This window comes from Pelophylax lessonae (genome assembly GCF_965119305.1).
Source record: "Pelophylax lessonae genome assembly, chromosome: 12".
Lineage (NCBI taxonomy): Eukaryota > Metazoa > Chordata > Amphibia > Anura > Ranidae > Pelophylax > Pelophylax lessonae.
The window spans coordinates 109,967,525-109,987,454 of NC_138779.1; positions in this window are offsets into that span (position 1 = coordinate 109,967,525).

The following is a 19,930-nucleotide window of genomic DNA, read 5'->3' on the forward strand; positions in this document are numbered from 1 at the left end:
ATACTGGCCGATAACATATTAGGCTCTCCTTTCAACTATTTTAATTTTTCCCCTGGGGCTTTCTCTATGGGGATAGCCAATGTCTAAACTCTGTAGTTTTTTGATCTGTTGCTGTCTTGTCCCTGCGCATAATAGCCGAGCAGTCTGCTGGAACCGCTACCTTTCAGCTGTTGCTCCTGTGGATTTATGGGCTCAAACATATGTTTATGGTTGGAACTTTTTAATATAGTATCCTTACTTTTATGTTCCTTCCTAGAACTGACCCCAGCTTTGGTAGGTTTACAAAATACCTACCATTTGTAATCATTCCCTTTTTCTATCTCTCTAGACAGCTAGGCTCACCTATTCTAATAATAGACTCCTTAAGACAATTTATATGATATTAGACATGCTATACAAGACACACTATGTTTGTCCACAGAACCCCGGACTCCACCTTTTGTCCGCTACGGTGGTACCAATTCAAGACTGGTCCAATTCATACCAGAAAACCACCTCCATGGAGGACCCCTGTCGGGCCCCACCTGGATCTATGTGGTTCAGAGCCTTAAGACAAGCCATTGGGAAGCGCAATCTTTGGTCCAATTGTTCCATGTACTAAGCATAATGTACTTTTAAGTGTGGTAAGCTATATGTGTTTATTCTCATGACCCTGTATTTTGATATACTAGGGTTAAAATGAATATTGCAGACTGTTTTCCAGTTTTCAAGATATGAACCTGTATTTATATATATGTTTCTCTCTTTTTGTGTATAAACTTTGAAGGTCTTAATGTAGTCCTAATCCAACAAAAGGGTGATTCAATCACGCCGGAGTTCCTGATGAAGCGAAAGGCGAAATGCATTGAACAAAGGCACTCACCCGTTCGATCGACTACTACTTTGACACAATATGCTGTATTGTATTGCATCATTAGTTTTTTCTTTTCATTATTTTCATTGTTTTCTTTTTTTCATTGTTTCAATGTCGACTTTTAATTACATTCAATAAATATTGTCGATTTTACTTTTCTTTCGTTCTTTTCCTGGCTTACCTACATACTTTCGTCTAATAGTCCATTATAGTCCCAATCCTTTTCATTCCTAACACCAGTGCAGTCTGGGATCACTGATGTGGAATAATTTCTCTCTGTAAAATTACCTAACCGGGATGAGGACTATTTGTCGAGATATGGGTTACTTTCTTTTTCTTTTCATATATATATATATATATATATATATATATATAAATACTCAAATACCAGCCCTAAAAAGGGCTTTTGGGGACAATAGATATATACATATATATATATCACAGAACAAAAAAAATTACACAAATACCAGTCCTAAACAGGGCTTTTTGGGGACAATAGATATATATATATATATATATATATATATATATATATATATATAAAAAAAAACTCAAATACCAGCCCTAGGAAGGGCTTTTTGGGGTGCTGTCCTTACAGCAGGAGTGTACCAAGAACACTGACTAACAAGACCGGGAACACTGACTTACAACTGTCCCTAGCTATTAACAGCAGCAGCAGCACTCTCCCTGCTCTCACTAACACACTGCTTCAGAAATGATCTAAGATGGATGCTGCCCTTGCTTATTTATAGGAGGTGGGAGGGTCTGGGAGGGAGGTATGCTGGTTGGCCTGGAATGTGTCTGCTGACTGTGAGGTTCAGGGTCAAAGTTTGCCTCAATGATGATGTATAGGAGGCGGACCGAACATCGCATATGTTCGCCCGCCGAGGCGAACGCGAACATGCGAAGTTCGCCGGGAACTGTCCGCCAACGAACAGTTTGGTACATCTCTATATGTCACCACCTTGGATGAGGGATTCCATCTTCCCCGAACATGGAATATCCTACCTGAAGAACAGGATGGGTACTGCCCCCTCACCCCCAGCTCATCTTCGCCAGGAGTGGCACACGGTCTCCTATAAGCGGTCCTCCAAGAAACACAAGGGGGCTAAGGAGGCCCTACACTTCTCATATGCACCTACTGATCCCTGAGTGTACAGCGGGTACTCGCTGATGTACCCGTTTCCCCTCACACCTGGCAGTGCTTACTGCCCTGGCCTTCCCAATGCCGCCTTTTTAAGTTTTTTGTTTTTTTTGTTTCTCTTTACTTTTTCGCTGTTGACCCTCTTTTTTTTTAGGTCTCCAGCGCTTTTTTGGTTGAGCATGCATGTGATCAGCAAGTCCCACTTTTCAAGGTACCTTTTTCTACTCTTGAGCTGCAGTTTGTTTTCACCTCTACCTCAAGACAACCGCTGTTTGTTTCTGACTCCTCCCTTTTCTGCAATTCCAGGATGACCATTGACATACCTTCGAACTGCCTTCATCTGCGCTTCATGTTACCTACCCCACTCCTCTGTTCCCCACCCTGTCTCAACGGAACTCTGACTCTTCTTTGCCTCCGATGCCATGGGTATAAAAGTTGTTTCAGTTAATGCCCGGGGTCTCAACCACCCGGCCAAACAGAGATCTCTATGGCAGGAGACACTTCACCTGAAAGCGGACGTCCTCACGGCCCAGGAGACCCACTTTAATATTCATGCAACACTGAACTGTTCCCACCCGGCATTCCCTCATGTCTTCCTGGCGTCAGCCAGCGAAAAGAAGAGAGGAGTCCTGATCGCCATTCGAGATACTGTCACCTTTTCCCTTGTGGACTCCACGATCGATCCGGACGGTCGGTATATTATCTTGAAATGCGTTATTAATAATTTACCTCTCACCATTGCCTCTGCATATGCTCCTAATGTGAGACAAAAACGGTTTCTATCTAAATTGTTGAAAAAAGTGTCTTATCCTAGGTATGGTAATCTCATTGTATGTGGTGACCTTAATGCGCCTGTTAACCCCAGCCTCGACACATCCTCCCCTCGAGGTAAGGGCTCCCTTTCCTTAGCGGGCCTCCTTGAGTCAGAGGATCTGTACGACGCTTGGTGGTGCTTGAACTCCACTGACAGATCCTACACATACTACTCCCCGTGTCACAACTCCTACTCGCGCCTTGATTTTTTCTTGGTTGACAAATCTTGTTGCAGAGAGTTTCCGAGGGTGTCATTCACGACATTCTATGGTCGGATCATCTATGTTCCTTGAAGATGGAAACTCCTTTGCTACGGGAAGCAACACGTCCCTCTTCGAAGACCCCACCACTAAACAAATAATTTCTAAACACCTCCAACACTTCTTCTCCCTCAATTCCCCATCTGATAGCAATATATTTAATAACTGGTGTGCCCACAAGGCCTTTGTTAGAGGTGTACTCCTCCAACTTAATACCCGCTCCCATAAAGCCTTTCGTTCCAAGCTTGACATTCTCCACGCAGATATTCGCACTTTGGATGGCCAAAACCAAACTTCCCCCTCACAAGCCCTAGCGGACAAAATAGCTGCCCTTCTTCACTCCCTCAGAGAACATCTGTCCTCCCAGCATGACCATTACATGCGCAAATTAAAACTTGACTACTACGCTAATAATAATAGAGCTGGTAAGCTTTTGGCCAATCGCCTTAAATCCCGGCGGTCTAAATCGAAGATCTCTTCCCTCATCCATCCCCATACCCATTCTCCCCTAACAAATCCCCAAACGATAGTTGACGCGTTCTCGGACTATTATGGCTCTCTCTACAATCTTTCCTCTTGAACATCTACTCCCCAACCCACTTATGCCAATATTGCTGACTTCCTTTCTAAACTTCACCTCCCCTCCCTTTCTTCATCCCAACTAGATTCCTTGAACCAACCTTTCACCCCTGAAGAAGTTTCCAAAGTGATCTGCTCCTTGACCAATGGCAAATCCCCAGGCCCTGACGGCCTCTCCTCGGAGTACTTTAAAATCTCCCCATTTTGTCCCCCCAACTCCTTGCAGTATTCCAATCCGTGGCTTCCAGTGGTTCCTTTCCCAAGGAAATGCTGTTGGCCCATGTGGTGACCATCCCGAACCTGAGGAAACCTCCAGATACCCCCTCCAACATTCGCCCCATATCTCTTTTGAATGTGGATGTAAAGATTTACGCCAAACTCTTAGCAAATAGACTCCATCATGTCCTCCCCTCCCTCATTGCCCTGGACCAGTCTGGCTTCATGCTAGGTCGCCAACCCTCAGATGCCACACTCCGGATGCTCAATCTTATCCACCATGCCAAATCCTGTCAGACGACTTCTCTTCTTCTCTCTATAGATGTGGAGAAGGCGTTCGACAGGGTCCACTTGGGCTACCTGAGAGCAACCCTACACAAATTTGGTTTCCAAGGCCAGATCCTATCCTCTATACTGGTGCTGTACTCCTGCCCCTCCGCCAAAGTACTTACCAATGGTATGCTCTCTAAAATGTTCAAGATTACAAATGGTACCCGTCAGGGATGCCCTCTTTCCCCATCTATATTCAACCTGGCCATAGAACCACTTGCCGAAGCAGTTCTGTCGCATCCACACATCACAGGCTTCAAATTGAACCATCATTCCCACACCATCAACCTCTTCGCGGATGATATCATCCTCTCCCTCACTAACCCAACGGTGTCCCTTCCCTTTGCTCACGACCTTCTCCAACAATTCAGCGCTGTGTCCTTTTACAAGGTGAACTTCTCTAAATCGGTTATTCTAGATTTAGGTGTTAACCCTCATGCCAAGTCACACCTTTCCTCCTCCCTCCCCTATATTTGGACCGACCACAGCATATCATATTTAGGAATCTTCCTAGCTGTCTTCCTTAAATCTGGATCATATGCTGCTCCAGCTCAACAAGGATCTGGCGGCCCTGGCCAAACACAAACTTTCGTGGGTGGGCAGGGTCGCCACCTTCAAAATGCTCCTACTACCTAAAATCCTATACCTCTTCAGGACCCTCCCTGTCCCTCTTTCCTCTTACCGACTCAACAAATTGGCCGCTTGCATGAAACGCTTCTTGTGGTAGGGTAAAAAGGCCAGATGTGCCCTCAAGTATCTCACGCTCCATAGACGTGCAGGCTGTCTCGGCCTGCCTGACATTGGGGACTACTACACAGCCTCGCTTCTGGCTCAACTACCCCACTGGTTTGCAGGCCCGAGCCTCTCCGGCTGGACTTCCCTTGAAGTGGCCTGTTCATTCACGTCCAACCTCTCCCTATTGCTCCTAGCGGATGCTTGGAAGCCACTTAACCTCCCTAATCTCTCTCCCCCTATGCATACCTCCATCCTGGCGTGGCGATCTCTGCTCTTCCACTCAACTGACAACACTAATAATACCAAAGTTAGGCTTCCTTTATGGACACTAGAGATCCTCATCCCTCATTTATCCCTTACACTCTTTAGGTCAGCGGATATTTTGTGGATCGACCAGCTCTATGCTGGCAACAGACTAGTATCCTATGAAACCCTTTCCTCGAGGCATCACCTTCCAGCTAAGGCCCTCTTCTCTTACACCCAAATTTCGTCCTTCCTGCTCAAACACCCTCCCCCTGACATTAAATTAGACTTTCACGCTTGGAACCGCATAACTAACCCCAATTCAGGCACTAAAGGCATCACCCTCTTCTACTCTATCCTACTCAGGAAAACCCAGTTGTCCAAGACCCCCCTGATGAAAGCTTGGGAGTCTGACCTAGCCAGGGAATTCTCTCTGCACCAGTGGGCTTGTGCACTGAAATCAGCCTACGCTTCATCCCATTGTATCAACCACTGGGAGACCTACCAGAAACTACTTACCAGATGGTATAGGACCCCCCAGCTACTGGCCCGGTTCTATCGCATCTCTCTCGTCTTGTTGTTTGAGGGATTGTGGACAACTGGGTTCCATTATTCACATATTTTGGATATGTAAATCGCTTACCAGTTACTGGCACAAGATATTTTCAATTATATTGCATATCACAGACACTAATACAAACCCGGACTCTGCACTTGCCCTGTTGCTCTTGGGGATTGATGCATTTCCACCAGCGCAACGGACACTCGTTTCCCATATACTACTACAGTAGCCTCCACGTTAGCCATCGCTAGACACTGGTGCACCTCCTCACCCCCTAACCTGTCAGAGGTCATTTCACAGGTACAGCTTAACTGCCAATACGAAAGGCTCCTGGCGCTGAGAACCTCCTCCTACGAAACCTTTGAAAGTCATTGGGGTCCGTGGCGTAAGTGGTGTGAGGGCCGTGGCCCTCTTGTCGCTTCTACCGCGGTCCCCCCTGCCCCAACTCACTCCTTCCCCTCCCCTTCTATGCCCTCTCCCCCTCCCTAAGCAGATGCTTCACGTCCCAATTCCTGATGATTGAACCTGATCCTGCATTAGCCTTACTACCTGGTTCATTTCCTGTTGATAGTCTGCTATGCATTACTACTTGTACGGAACTGTTTGCTTGAGTCACAATACCTTCTCTTTCGCAGTATAAAGCTTTATGAAGATGCTCTGATAAATGTTACATATCTTCCAATATCTGCTCGGCGGCTGCGTCCGCGAGCTTGTTTTTTGTTTGTTTTGCCGTTTGAAAAACTTAATAAAAACTATTTGAAAGTAAAAAAAGTACACACTGCTAATATAGGGATATGTAATACCTTACTATAATGGAGCCTCCTTTGTATCTAATGCTTATAATTATCAGCATTTCCCATATGCAGGTAAACTAAGTGAACACAGGTAGAAAGCTGCAATGTCCAAGGGAGCTAGAAATTTCAAGATGTTTCATGGTGTCTAGCCTGCTCCTTCAGGAGGTGATAGGAACAACAATAACTTACATTTGTGTATAAAATCCCAGTATACTGATGCCACATTGAGTGTTCCAAGGGGCTAGCATAGGAACACTTCAAAAACATAGTAAAACTGTATAGTAAAAGAGAGCCCAGTGAGGCTGAATTGCTAAATGTGGAGTCACATAAGGATACCAAGGAAACTGAAATAGAAGCACATTACATATCCTTGTATTGGCAGGGTGTACTTGTTTTAAATCATTTGTTGACTTGTGTTATTGTTTTAACTTTTGTATCAGTACATTTTATACAATTGTAATTACATTCTCTAGGTATTGGGAACCTAAAAAGATATTATATGTTTAACCAGTCATAAAACAATATCTACTAATCCTTGTGATGTGTCCTAATGTTGGGGTTGATAGTGTCACCATGCCCAGATGTTATTTTTTTTTTTTTTACCACGGCATCACCTACTAGGGTCATTGTTATCTCTGGAAAGTACTGACAAAAAGATCCCTAGTCCTCTTGGATGAAGCTTGCTAATTAATAGAGTCAGATCTGAACCAATTCCACTCTCCAATACTTTCATTATTTACTTCTTTTTTTGGTGACAATATTCCACAAATTCTATGCCAGATTGACCACACTCATGTCCTGCACTTGAGGTGAATCTCTTTAGGCTACAGAAACGTTATATGTGGAATGACTATAATGTGGGTTTTTCAGAAAAAATCTTGCCTGTTAAGAAGTGACCTCCTCACTGTATGACCCTATTCCTACCTGCTACTAATGTTTTTCAATTGGCCAGCAATCTGCTGAAGTTTCCTCACTCTCAAAAAAGAAGGTACATAAATTAGAAAGGATTGCGGCAGCACTGTGACCACGAAGAATATTAATGTACTTAACTTTACAAAGCAGCTCAGGAATGGAGGCTACTGGGACACTCTGCAAAGAAATTAAGAATTTATTCAGTCACCTGTAGGTGTTTGTTTTCCAGCCCAATGGCAGAGCTGCAAGCAAACATGGTCATGCCAAATGACTGGTTGACTTTACTTTCAACCACTTTAGCTCTTGCAATTGTTACACCTTTTGGCCTAGACAAATTTTTAAATTTTATATTTGAAGCTCTTTATTTGGCAATATCTTTGTCATAACTTACAATAGCAAAAACATATGTCATATTGCCTTGCAAAAGTTATTCAATTTTATATGTAAAGAAAAAGCATAAAATACATTTTTATCTAATTTGACCATTGTTTTTTAGCAACTACTGCATACTGCTTTTAAAAATTAAGTTACATTTTAAAATGTGCCATGCTTTTAAGTAACAATAACCTGGTTTTGGTTTGAGGCAGGTTCAGCGAGCATTACTAGACTGTGGGTGCTGAATCCAAACCCCCCTGAAGTCAATGGGAGCAGAATGTAAAAAGAAAACCATGAATGGCCATTTTCTAGGCTAGTAGGCACGGGATTGTAACAAAAATTGCACAGGGCTGGGTACTGTCCTCTATTACATGTACCAAAGCAAAAAAATGTTAACAAAATTCTGTTTGGTGGAGAGCATAAATAAAACGGCAAAATTCCTTTGCAAGAGAAGTATGCCCAAAGTTTTATTTAGGATACAAGAGAAATGGCCGCACACCCGGCAATAGCTCACAATGAAAGGCTTTATTGAACAAGGATGCAAGGTACAGCAAAATGGATGGTAGACATGTTTCACACAATTTACAGCGTGCTTGGTGGTGAACAAGCATGCTGTGAGTCGTGTGAAACATGTCTACCATCCATTTTGCTGTACCTTGCATCTTTGTTCAATAAAGCCTTTCATCGTGAGCTATTGCCTGGTGTGCGGCCATTTCTCTTGTATCCTGTCTGCGGTGGCGATCCGAGGTCCTGCAGCCAAGGCTGGCTGTGAAGTTTCAAACTGCCTGAGTGGTGTACATCTCTTTGTCTGTGTCAAAGTTTTATTTAGCCAAACTTCTCTTCTAGGTCACAGGAGTGCACTTATTTCTACACTAATGTGTACCAGAATCAGCCGACATGTCGACTGGCATCACAGAGCTGGTCCAGTTGCTGGAAGTATCCCGACTTTAAAAGATCCACCCAGATGCCTGATCGGCAGCTGGCTCGGCCTGTCAGTGCACCACTAATTGCCTGAGCCAGCTGCTACTGCCCCCTCCTCAACCAGACGCTTGAGTGACTGACAGTACCCACTCTCTGTTTACTGAATTGCCCAGGTGGGGGTGAGTCATGTTTTTTTTTTTTTTCAAATAATTTTTTTTAGTTTTAAACAACATGTACAAGAAATGCAGTCAGCGTTACAGAGTATAACATGAGTGAAGTTACATAGACAACAAGTGATATATAAGATAACATGTCAAAAGAGAAAAGGGAATGGCAAAATTGAAAACATGTAGTTATTTATCATTCCAATTGGTCTATGGTTCCCAGTGTTTGTTATGTATTGGTAAGGATTGGGATCTCATCGCCAGTGACTTTTCAAATTCAAAGGTGGTCCGCACTGAAGCCACGACTTCCGACAAATTCGGAGCTTCTGTGTTTTTCCATCTACTAGTGATGGTGGCCCTAGCGGCAGTAGTATATGTGATACCACCCATCTAGCTTTGTTGGGAACGAGGTCAATGTCTAGCGTAAGGAGTGCCATAGCCGGGTTCGGTGAAATGTGTGATTGCGCTACAGAGGAGATAAGGCCAAAGGTTTGGTTCCAGAAGCTGGATAGGTTTTTACATGTCCATAGGATATGGTACAGATTGCCTACTTGACCACATTCCCGCCAGCAGAGCGGGGAATGTGTTTTGTAGAATTGGGACAACCTATACGGAGTAAAGTACCAGCGGGATAGGATTTTCTGTGACAGCTCCCAGTGGTTGGTGCATTTCGACACTCCGTAGGAGTGCCGGAAGGCTCGCATCCACTGTTGTGATGAGAAAGTCCTTTGGAGATCAGTTTCCCATTTAACCATGGGGTTAGTTTTAAGGAAGGAGGTTTTGGCATTAAACATATTGTAAAAAAAGGTGATGCCTTTGGTGGACCCGTTGGGATTAGTGAAGAACCGGTATACTGTATATGGAATGGTAATGGCAGGAGGTGGATTCTTGGTCAGGAACGAGGATATGCGATTGTAGTTATAGAGCTCCGTCTTTGGCAGCTGGTATTGTTGGGTAAGGGAAGGGAATATTTTTAGTTGGTTGTTATTAAAGAGGTCATCAATCCAGTGTACATCCCTATCTCTCCACTTAGAGGTGAAAATACAGGGAATCAAGATATCTAGTAATCGTATGGGTAGTTTTGGTTTATAGTGGGCTTCTTTGACATCTATGTGCTTACAAAGTTCTTTCCATGCAGCAAGGGATGTTTTCGTTGAGATTAGTAAGTTCGGCATATTTTGAGGCTTCCAGCTATCCGCTAGTAGTAGGAGGTAAAGGCGGTCCACTTTGCTGTATGAGGCTTCTATGTGAGACCAATGGATGTCAGGGTTTTCGGGGAACCACAAAGGCAGTTGTGTGAGTTGTGACGCTAAAAAGTAGTCGTGTAGTTGCACCATGCCGGTCCCCCCCACCCGTTTGTGTTTGGTAAGGTGGGTCCAAGAGCACCTGGGCTGTTTCCCCTGCCAGATATATTGTTTAAGTACCCGATTGAGGGAATTGAGTATCGTTGGCGGGATAGGGACAGGGAGGGTGCGGAATATATAAAGGATTTTGGGAAGGGTCATCATTTTGAAAGCCGCCAATTTCCCTAGCCAAGAGAGATCTTGGTAGGGTTTTTTGGCCAGGTCGGTTTGAATGTCCGTCAGTAGGGGTTTGTAGTTAGCTTCTGCCAATGATGCAATTGAAGGGGTCAGTTTCAGGCCCAGATAGGATATGTCCCGGTCAGTCCATATATACGGGAAATGGGATTCCATATGTTGTCTAGCGTGCGGTTGCACCCCCAGATTAAGAATGAGTGATTTGGTAAAATTCACCTTGTAGTACGAAATGGAAGAGAAGTCCGTAAGCAGTTGGTGTAAGAAGGGCATGGATACTGTGGGATTAGTAACGGATAAGATGACATCGTCCGCGAAAAGGGTTATCTTGTGGGGGACTCCTTTGATACGAAATCCCGAAATGTGGGGATGTGATCTGATCCGTTTGGCTAGTGGTTCCATTATCAAATTAAATATGCTTGGAGAGAGCGGGCAGCCTTGGCGTGTGCCGTTGGTGATGGAGAATGGTTTGGAAATCATACCCGAAACAAAGACTTGGGTGGATGGGTTAGAGTACAGAGCCGTAATGGCTGATAGTATCAGGCCTGAGAATCCAAACTTCTCCAGCACCAAGTGCATATATCTCTAATAGACCCTATCAAACGCCTTTTCGGCATCAATGGATAGGAGGAAGGAAGGTGTTTTTGTCAGTTCTGCATAGTGCATTAAGTTGATAACTCGACGTGTGGCGTCTGCCGCCTGTCTATTGGTCATGAAGCCTAATTGGTCGGGATTTATTAAGGAGGGAAGGATTGTGGAGAGGCGAATTGCAATAATGTTGGCGTAAATCTTTACATCGGAAGTTAGCAGGGATATTGGGCGGAAATTCGCTGGGGTGTCCGGGGATTTGCCTGGTTTAGGTAGGGCCACTATGTGTGCTTTAAGCATTTCCGGGGGGAAGGAGCCTGCATGGGAAATTGACTGGTATAGGCGAAGCATGAACGGGGATAGTGTGTCCTGGAATTGTTTGAGATATTCGTTTGTAAATCCATCTGGTCCAGGGGATTTGTCATTGGGAAGTTTACCAATAGCGTGGGAAATTTCTTCTAGGGAAACGGGTGAGTTCAGTGTCAGAAGTTGTTCCTCAGTCAGTGTTGGGAGTTTTATCTCGTATAGAAAGAAGACAGTATATCTGGGTCAGAAGGAGTGGTACACGTGGGATCCTCTTTCAGGTTATATAGTGCCCCATAGTAGTCTGAGAAAGCGTCCGCTATGTCTTGGGGTTTTAATAATTTTAGTTTGGTAAACGGGTGTATGATGTGGGGTATTCTAGTCTTGGCTTTCCGCGCTTTCAGGCGATTGGCCAAGAATTTCCCGGCTTTGTTGTGCTGTGAGTAAAACAGCAGTTTGAGGGACCTCATAGCTTTGTCATGATCTCGGATCAAAAGCAGGCGTAAATCGTGACGAAGTCTGGTGAGAGTGGCAGATGTTGCGTCTGTAGGAGAGGCCTTATTGGAAGCTTCCAGTTTGTGGATTTCTGCCAATGAGGAGTCAATGGATGTCTTATGTGTCCTCCTGTCCCTGGCCTTAAGTTGGATTAGTATACCTCTAATAAAGGCTTTGTGGGTATTCCATAATATTTGGGGTGAGACATTCGGATCATCATTGGTCTGGAAAAAGGATTGTAAGTGGTCTCGGATCTTGGAAGAATACTGTTGGAGCTGGAGTAATCTATTGTCACATCTCCAAGTGGAGAAGCCTGAACCAGACTTCCCCAGCTGGAGTACTATGGAAATGGCCGCATGGTCCGACCAGGAGATATCATGGATTGTGACCTCTGATGTGTGGTGTAGCAACCAGGAATCCAATATAAAAAGATCAATATGGGAATAAGATCTGTGGCGGGTCGAGAAAAGGGTAAAATATTTCTCTTCCGCATGGAAGCATCTCCAGGCGTCGAATAGCTCCTCCCGGCGCAGCAGACCACCCAAGCCAGCCGGGCGTCTGCTACGCCCCGAGGTGGTATCGACCTGCGGGTCTGGAGGTAAGTTAAAGTCCCCGCACAAGAGGAGGTGACCTTCCCTTAACGCCAGAGCCTTTTTGAGGAGCTTGCGTATAAAGAGCATCTGTTTAGAGTTAGGCGCATACAAACATACCAATGTCAAGGGTACATTATCAATAATACATATCAGGATTATATATCTGCCCTCCGGATCAAGATGGGACTACTTAAGGGTGAACACCACTGAGTCTCTGACTGCCACCAGGATACCGTTCTTCTTAACAGGGGCAGAAGCAAGGAAGATGTGAGGAAAGTTTCGGTGCTGACAGTAGGGAGATGTGTCCGCCTGAAAGTGCATTTCCTGAGCTACTAAAATGTCAGCTTTCTGGGTAATGGCTTCCTTCCATAGAGTCCTCCTTTTGGCCGGGTGGTTGAGTCCATTGGAGTTAATGGATAAAATCTTCAATCCCATGGGAGAAGGGTCAAAGGAGATGTGATCAGCAGGCGGTATTTGTTAAGATCGGAGATTTGATCCGTGCACAGGTGGTGGTTCAAGATGGGAAGCGATGAGATCCGGGTCCGGCAAAGAGGGTGTGCAAGATAGGAGAATCGCTCATGGATGAAGTACACTTGGAAGTGGAAACACGGGTGCAATATGTTGTCATAAGAGTCAGTGAAATCGAGAGATGAACGCTGCATGTTAATCGAAACAGGCCCTAACGAGAGCAACCAAAGGGCGCACAGGTGGGCGTAAAAAGGAGAATTCCTGAAAAGGGATTCGAGCAGGATAACCTGCAACATGTAACAGGGTAAGGTACGGTGGTGTGTACCAGTGTATCGGACCAGGGAAGGTCGTTGAGTAGGATAAACTCATGGTGATGCTTTCAGGTTTTGTTACGGTGGTCCGTAGGGGGTCTAGACCAACCCAGCGAGGTGTTCGCTTTTTGAGGTGGCGCGGTCACAGGGCGTTGAGGAGGAATGATGTCCCAGGTACGCAGGAGCTCTAGTCCGGCTTCCAAGGTGTGCACGGTTTTAGTAGTACCTTCTTTAGTGATAAGTAGGGTTGAGCGAACATGGACTGTATTATTCGTGTTCGTACCGAATAATTGGATTTTTGTTACCCGAACACGGACCCGAAAACTTTACTGTATATTCGGGTAAAAATCCGTGTTCGGTCGTTTTATTTCCGGGTTTTGCATGCTTTGGCGCGCTTTTCATGGCGGGCTTTCAACAGCCAATCAACAAGCGTTTAACTGGTGTGCCTAAGCCATCCCAGCCATGCCTACAAATGTATCAGTAGCTGTGATTGGCCGTCTGAAGCATGTGACCAAGTCTTTATAAGTTCGAGGCAGCGCCGCTGCGGCGTCATTCTGCTGTTTAGTTCAGGGAGAGAGCACACATCAACGTGCTGCCTGCTGATTAGGGACAGACAGGAAAAAAAAAACATTTGTGTCCGGATAGAATTGAGGGACAGGTCGGAGTGTGTTAGGCAGGGTAAGTTGTAGGCATTTTAGGGAGAGAGTCTGCTGATTTCTAGGGTCAGTATGTTCTACAAACTACAATCGATATTGCTGTGTGGGGTGGGGTTTGCAGTGACCGATCTACGATCTTAGCAATCCTTTTAGGGAGAGAGTCTGCTGATTTTTAGGGTCAGTGTGTTCTACAAACTACAATCGATATTGCTGTGTGGGGTGGGGTTTGCAGTGACCGATCTACGATCTTAGCAATCCTTTTAGGGAGAGAGTCTGCTGATTTTTAGGGTCAGTGTGTTCTACAAACCACAATCGATATTGCTGTGTGGGGTGGGGTTTGCAGTGACCGATCTACGATCTTAGCAATCCATTTAGGGACAGAGTCTGCAGATTTTTAGGGTCAGACAGTGTGTTCTACAAACTACAATCGATATTGCTGTGTGGGGTGGGGTTTGCAGTGACCGATCTACGATCTTATCAATCCTTTTAGAGAGAGAGTCTGCTGATTTTTAGGGTCAGTGTGTTCTACAAACTAAAATCGATATTGCTGTGTGGTGTGGGATAGGAGATAGGCAGGTGTCAGTGGTCCACATCCATTTTGCTGTGTGTGGGCTGCAGTGAACACAATCTTTTTGGGCTGCAGTAAACACAATCTTTTTGGGGTGCAGTGAACACAATCTTTTTGGGGTACAGTGAACACAATCTTTTTGGGCTGCAGTAAACACAATATTTTTGGGGTGCAGTGAACACAATCTTTTTGGGGTACAGTGAACACAATCTTTTTGGGGTGCTGGCTGCTGATTAGGGACAGACAGGATAAAAAAAACATTTGTGTCCGGATAGAATTGAGGGAAAGGTCGGAGTGTGTTAGGCAGGGCGAGTTGTAGGCATTTTAGGGAGAGAGTCTGCTGATTTTTAGGGTCAGTGTGTTCTACAAACTACAATCGATATTGCTGTGTGGGGTGGGGTTTGCAGTGACCGATCTACGATCTTAGCAATCCTTTTAGGGACAGAGTCTGCAGATTTTTAGGGTCAGACAGTGTGTTCTACAAACTACAATCGATATTGCTGTGTGGTGTGGGGTAGGAGATAGGCAGGTGTCAGTGGTCCACATCCATTTTACTGTGTGTGGGCTGCAGTGAACACAATCTTTTTGGGGTGCAGTGAACACAATCTTTTTGGGGTGCAGTGAACACAATCTTTTTTGCCCACTGAGGAGGAGGGAGAAAAGTATTTTTCTATCAGGCACTGTGTGCAGCATTTTTCCTTCAGCTGTGCTGTGCTGAGTGACTGATCATACACTGCTGTGTTCAGTTCACATGTGCTAATATTGAGTGGTTTCAGAAATCATACACTTTTTTTCTATTCCACTATTCAATATACAGCCTTGGGTTGAAAAAAATTAAATTGTGGCCTGCAGCAGAGCTGAATGATATTTGGGGTTTTTGGGGTTCATCTCATACTTCTGAAGATTTGAGGGTGCTGCCTGTTCCATACTCCTCCTACTCCTCATTCAGCCTTTTAGGGGTACAAACAATAGTAATTGGGGCCTAGTGTGGTTTTGTACGTGTGAGATACATACACTTTTTTTGATCATATTTCCTATTCCGCTATTCAATAAAAACCTTTGGGGATCAATTAAATTGCGGGATAGTTTGTGTTGGTACGTGTGAGATCCACCTTTCCAAGTTTTTGGGGTTCATCTCATACTTCTGAAGATTTGAGGGTGCTGCCTGTTCCATACTCCTCCTCCTACTCCTCAACCATCCTTTTAGGGGTACAAACAATAGTAATTGGGGCCTAGTGTGGTGGTGTACGTGTGAGATACATAAACTTTCTTTTTGATCATATTTTCTATTACGCAATTCAATTAAAACCTTTGGGGATCAATTAAATTGCGGGATAGTTTGTGTTGGTACGTGTGAGATCCACCTTTCCAAGTTTTTGGGGTTCATCTCATACTTCTGAAGATTTGAGGGTGCTGCCTGTTCCATACTCCTCCAATTCCTCATTCAGCCTTTTAGGGGTACAAACAATAGTAATTGGGGCCTAGTGTGGTTTTGTACGTGTGAGATACATACACTTTTTTTGATCATATTTCCTATTCCGCTATTCAATAAAAACCTTTGGGGATCAATTAAATTGCGGGATAGTTTGTGTTGGTACATGTGAGATCCACCTTTCCAAGTTTTTGGGGTTCATCTCATACTTCTGAAGATTTGAGGGTGCTGCCTGTTCCATACTCCTCCTACTCCTCATTCAGCCTTTTAGGGGTAAAAACAATAGTAATTGGGGCCTAGTGTGGTTTTGTACGTGTGAGATACATACACTTTTTTTGATCATATTTCCTATTCCGCTATTCAATAAAAACCTTTGGGGATCAATTAAATTGTGGGATAGTTTGTGTTGGTACGTGTGAGATCCACCTTTCCAAGTTTTTGGGGTTCATCTCATACTTCTGAAGATTTGAGGGTGCTGCCTGTTCCATACTCCTCCTACTCCTCATTCAGCTTTTTAGGGGTACAAACAATAGTAATTGGGGCCTAGTGTGGTTTTGTACGTGTGAGATACATACACTTTTTTTGATCATATTTCCTATTCCGCTATTCAATAAAAACCTTTGGGGATCAATTAAATTGCGGGATAGTTTGTGTTGGTACGTGTGAGATCCACCTTTCCAAGTTTTTGGGGTTCATCTCATACTTCTGAAGATTTGAGGGTGCTGCCTGTTCCATACTCCTCCTACTCCTCATTCAGCCTTTTAGGGGTACAAACAATAGTAATTGGGGCCTAGTGTGCTTCTGTACATGTGAGATACATACACTTTTTTTGATCATATTTCCTATTCCGCTATTCAATAAAAACCTTTGGGGATCAATTAAATTGCGGGATAGTTTGTGTTGGTACGTGTGAGATCCACCTTTCCAAGTTTTTGGGGTTCATCTCATACTTCTGAAGATTTGAGGGTGCTGCCTGTTCCATACTCCTCCTACTCCTCATTCAGCCTTTTAGGGGTACAAACAATAGTAATTGGGGCCTAGTGTGCTTCTGTACATGTGAGATACATACACTTTTTTTGATCATATTTCCTATTCTGCTATTCAATAAAAACCTTTGGGGATCAATTAAATTGCGGGATAGTTTGTGTTGGTACGTGTGAGATCCACCTTTCCAAGTTTTTGGGGTTCATCTCATACTTCTGAAGATTTGAGGGTGCTGCCTGTTCCATACTCCTCCTACTCCTCATTCAGCCTTTTAGGGGTTTAAACAATAGTAATTGGAGCCTAGTGTGGTTTTGTACGTGTGAGATACATACACTTTTTTTGATCATATTTCCTATTCCGCTATTCAATAAAAACCTTTGGGAATCACTTAAATTGCGGGATAGTTTGTGTTGGTACGTGTGAGATCCACCTTTCCAAGTTTTGGGGGTTCATCTCATACTTCTGATGATTTGAGGGTGCTGCCTGTTCCATACTCCTCCTACTCCTCATTCAGCCTTTTAGGGGTACAAACAATAGTAATTGGGGCCTAGTGTGCTTCTGTACGTGTGAGATACATACACTTTTTTTGATCATATTTCCTATTCTGCTATTCAATAAAAACCTTTGGGGATCAATTAAATTGCGGGATAGTTTGTGTTGGTACGTGTGAGATCCACCTTTCCAAGTTTTTGGGGTTCATCTCATACTTCTGATGATTTGAGGGTACTGCCTGTTCCATACTCCTCCTACTCCTCATTCAGCCTTTTAGGGGTACAAACAATAGTAATTGGGGCCTAGTGTGCTTCTGTACGTGTGAGATACATACACTTTTTTTGATCATATTTCCTATTCCGCTATTCAATAAAAACCTTTGGGGATCAATTAAATTGCGGGATAGTTTGTGTTGGTACGTGTGAGATCCACCTTTCCAAGTTTTTGGGGTTCATCTCATACTTCTGAAGATTTGAGGGTGCTGCCTGTTCCATACTCCTCCTACTCCTCATTCAGCCTTTTAGGGGTTTAAACAATAGTAATTGGGGCCTAGTGTGGTTTTGTACGTGTGAGATACATACACTTTTTTTGATCATATTTCCTATTCCGCTATTCAATAAAAACCTTTGGGGATCAATTAAATTGCGGGATAGTTTGTGTTGGTACGTGTGAGATCCACCTTTCCAAGTTTTGGGGGTTCATCTCATACTTCTGATGATTTGAGGGTGCTGCCTGTTCCATATTCCTCCTACTCCTCATTCAGCCTTTTAGGGGTACAAACAATAGTAATTGGGGCCTAGTGTGCTTCTGTACGTGTGAGATACATACACTTTTTTTGATCATATTTCCTATTCCGCTATTCAATAAAAACCTTTGGGGATCAATTAAATTGCGGGATAGTTTGTGTTGGTACGTGTGAGATCCACCTTTCCAAGTTTTTGGGGTTCATCTCATACTTCTGAAGATTTGAGGGTGCTGCCTGTTCCATACTCCTCCTACTCCTCATTCAGCCTTTTAGGGGTACAAACAATAGTAATTTGGGCCTAGTGTGGTTTTGTACGTGTGAGATACATACACTTTTTTTGATCATATTTCCTATTCTGCTATTCAATAAAAACCTTTGGGGATCAATTAAATTGCGGGATAGTTTGTGTTGGTACGTGTGAGATCCACCTTTCCAAGTTTTTGGGGTTCATCTCATACTTCTGAAGATTTGAGGGTGCTGCCTGTTCCATACTCCTCCTACTCCTCATTCAGCCTTTTAGGGGTTTAAACAATAGTAATTGGAGCCTAGTGTGGTTTTGTACGTGTGAGATACATACACTTTTTTTGATCATATTTCCTATTCCGCTATTCAATAAAAACCTTTGGGAATCAATTAAATTGCGGGATAGTTTGTGTTGGTACGTGTGAGATCCACCTTTCCAAGTTTTGGGGGTTCATCTCATACTTCTGATGATTTGAGGGTGCTGCCTGTTCCATACTCCTCCTACTCCTCATTCAGCCTTTTAGGGGTACAAACAATAGTAATTGGGGCCTAGTGTGCTTCTGTACGTGTGAGATACATACACTTTTTTTGATCATATTTCCTATTCTGCTATTCAATAAAAACCTTTGGGGATCAATTAAATTGCGGGATAGTTTGTGTTGGTACGTGTGAGATCCACCTTTCCAAGTTTTTGGGGTTCATCTCATACTTCTGAAGATTTGAGGGTGCTGCCTGTTCCATACTCCTCCTACTCCTCATTCAGCCTTTCAGGGGTACAAACAATAGTAATTTGGGCCTAGTGTGGTTTTGTACGTGTGAGATACATACACTTTTTTTGATCATATTTCCTATTCCGCTATTCAATAAAAACCTTTGGGGATCAATTAAATTGCGGGATAGTTTGTGTTGGTACGTGTGAGATCCACCTTTCCAAGTTTTTGGGGTTCATCTCATACTTCTGATGATTTGAGGGTGCTGCCTGTTCCATACTCCTCCTACTCCTCATTCAGCCTTTTAGGGGTACAAACAATAGTAATTGGGGCCTAGTGTGCTTCTGTACGTGTGAGATACATACACTTTTTTTGATCATATTTCCTATTCCGCTATTCAATAAAAACCTTTGGGGATCAATTAAATTGCGGGATAGTTTGTGTTGGTACGTGTGAGATCCACCTTTCCAAGTTTTTGGGGTTCATCTCATACTTCTGAAGATTTGAGGGTGCTGCCTGTTCCATACTCCTCCTACTCCTCATTCAGCCTTTTAGGGGTTTAAACAATAGTAATTGGGGCCTAGTGTGGTTTTGTACGTGTGAGATACATACACTTTTTTTGATCATATTTCCTATTCCGCTATTCAATAAAAACCTTTGGGGATCAATTAAATTGCGGGATAGTTTGTGTTGGTACGTGTGAGATCCACCTTTCCAAGTTTTGGGGGTTCATCTCATACTTCTGATGATTTGAGGGTGCTGCCTGTTCCATATTCCTCCTACTCCTCATTCAGCCTTTTAGGGGTACAAACAATAGTAATTGGGGCCTAGTGTGCTTCTGTACGTGTGAGATACATACACTTTTTTTGATCATATTTCCTATTCCGCTATTCAATAAAAACCTTT